Consider the following 3,110-nt stretch of genomic DNA (forward strand, 5'->3'; position numbering starts at 1 on the left):
CGTCGTGGCCGAGCTTCGCCCGCTTCCATGGTCGTCTTCGCGTCCACAGCAAACGCGCCCGTGACTCTCGTCCGCCCCGCAGGACCGGCCGTGAGAACTGTGTAGAGGTGACCAGTGGCCATCATTATCTGCATCACCACCCACTCGCCATCACGTATCCCCCCACACATCGCCTCGTCTTGTCCGATGCCTTTTATTTTTCTTTAAAATAATTATATTTATTGTTTTTTACAACTTTAGTTGTTTTGTATCTCATTTTTTCGGCATAACTATTATCAAAATTTTATAAAAAATTTCATCAATTATGATCTAATAAAATTATTCTGTTTACACAGTAAAATGTTGTTTTTTGTTATTCGCAGTAACGTATACAAAATCTCAATAAAATAATATGTTGAGGGTTTTGGCGACGTGAAAGTATATTGTGTTTACCGGTGTGGTGAAATTTTTTCTGCCCTAATATGTGAAAACAGACAGAAAAAGGAACTAAAAAAACACGTTAAAATATTATCAAGTAAATATAGGAACTGTTAAAATAAACATTTGGTGTAAACTTCAAGTACATACGGTTATTCGTTTTCAAGAGAAATCGAGTGAATAGGTACAGCTGGTACAATTCGTAAAAATTTGAACTTCAAAGTTCAAACGCGCATAAATAATTAATTTGACTTTTCAGTATTTTTTTGTTAAAGGTAGAAAAACTTTTAAGGAATCTTGAATTTAATTTTAAAATCTGGATTTAAAAAGGCAATTTTTAAGAATTTCTAACATAAAGTAATTTACAAAATTTCATTATTTTGACTCATAAAAAATTATAGTGAATTTATGTTCAAATTTAAAGACGCACAAAAAAAAATTTTAAAAACATAACTTATTGTAAAATGTTAAGCTTAATAATTATAATATAGTTTTTGTTACCTGCGCATGCCACTTTCCTATAATAGTAAATTTTTAACTGAAAATCTATTATATATATTTTTAAAATATTTTGAATCTTTTTGAGTTATTTATAGATATTGAAGAATTAATTTTCTTTTCTATAAAATATATTGACAAAAAAAATTTCTCTGGGTCTAAAAGCTTGTCCATTTAATACAAGGTTCCTCTAAGTTATTATATAATACATTATTACAATTCAAAAATAGTAAAGATACACAAGTAACATTTTTGTTTGAAAGTTCAAATGTTGACAAAATTCTATAAAATCACGAAAAATTAAATATTATTTTGTAGGTTGAAAAATTATAAAATGATTAGTAGTTTATAATATAAATACCTAGTGATTGAAATTTTTTAACAAGATTTCTCATAAATAATTCCTACCGTTAATGAATCTGCCTTGTTGAAATATGAGATGTGTATTATTATTTATTTATTTTTCAAATGTACAATAGCCAATAGGTATTTAATATATTATTAGTTTGAATAGTTTCAAGTCTTTCAAGTATATAACGATAACACGGAACTCTGTATAGGCTATTTAGCTACATTTCTGTCGCAAGTGTATTTTTGTCGGTATCTTCTAATTTGGCAATAATATTATATATTGCTTTGAGTTTAATCGTTGTATACGCTTTGTATCATGAGTTGAAAAATATGTGATAATTTGTCATTTGTGTAGTAAGTAACTTACCATTCATTTAAAAAATGAAATAATTGACAATTGGACGAATTCATCTCAAGATATATTTTAGATTTTAGATTTATATTTTTCAACAATAATTCTCAATAATTTAACTAAGAAAATTTGGAACTTTTACACTTGAGCAGGACATATACTGTATTGAACAAATAAAAAAATCACTGGCACAAAATTTGTAGGTAGCCAGGTAGGTATATATTTCAGATAGTTAGTACAGAAAAATAGGTGCAATTGACGAGCACCGAATACATGGTCTATGCAGTATGCACCCTCATGATAAAATATTACGTGTACAGTGAAACCTCGCCTAACGGATAACTCCCGATAGCGGACTTTTTCTTGGGAACCAACTACAAACTTTCTTTAAGGGGGCAGGAGCGTGACTAATTTTCGGTCGAAAACATAGCTCACGACTTCAATCACTACGCCCAATATAATGTTCGGATATTAATTTTGAAAGCACAAGATTTGATGTATATTCAGTAGCATGCGATATGATGCCCCTATACAACGTGATCGGTCTACGAATTACACACACTAATGTTCATTTACTTTCAACACATTCACAAGACCCATATAACTTGAAATATAAAATGCCTAGTTTTTACTCCTTAGAATGGATTACGCTCCAGCCCCCTTACACCTAAATGCTCCAGTGTGTACCCGCCTTTAAGGAAAGTGTAGCGATATGAATAAATGTGGATGGCTAAAAAGAATTTTTGGTTCAAAGGTGTGGCGTATAAAAAAGATTATGCCTCGACCCTCAATACCCATAGGCTATACTACTATTTAACATACAAATTACAAAAACAGCGAAACCTCGCTAAGTAACGGACACCCTTGGTCGCTGAAATTTTGTCGTGTTCATATTAATATGATATACCTACTCAATAGGTAGTCAGTACAATATGATCTGAAATATATAATTACTAATTAGTTATATTATATTAATACATTATTATTATTATGCATTAATACTTGGGATATTTGTAACTTGCCTCTGGAAAATGTTCAGTTTATTGAGTATATACGAATAGTGTTGTGTCTATGACTATTTAAAACCTATATAGAGAGCCAAAATAAAAAAAAATAAAAATCCACGTGCCAGTAGTATAATGTTCATGATGAACAATATATAAACAATTTTTCCTTAGTGTGATGGGTTATTCAAAAATTTTACTGAAATTATTTTAACATTGGCTGTGTGTGTTTTGTTAGTCCTATAGATGTTTTAATGAAAAACAAGCAGCATTAGCTTCATCCAACAATGTATTTTGATTTTTGTTTCAATTCCTGTTCCAAGCTAACAACTTGGTTTTATTATTTAAATATTTGATGTATTATAATTTGTAATCAATATGACAATATGTATTCAGTTATTCTCTTCGAGTGTTAATTTAATGATAATTGTTTTTCACTTGCAGTACCTACTTTTACCCTTTGGAGTTTGGGGTGTTAATGTGTTATA

Source organism: Acyrthosiphon pisum, chromosome A2 (genome assembly GCF_005508785.2).
Source record: "Acyrthosiphon pisum isolate AL4f chromosome A2, pea_aphid_22Mar2018_4r6ur, whole genome shotgun sequence".
Lineage (NCBI taxonomy): Eukaryota > Metazoa > Arthropoda > Insecta > Hemiptera > Aphididae > Acyrthosiphon > Acyrthosiphon pisum.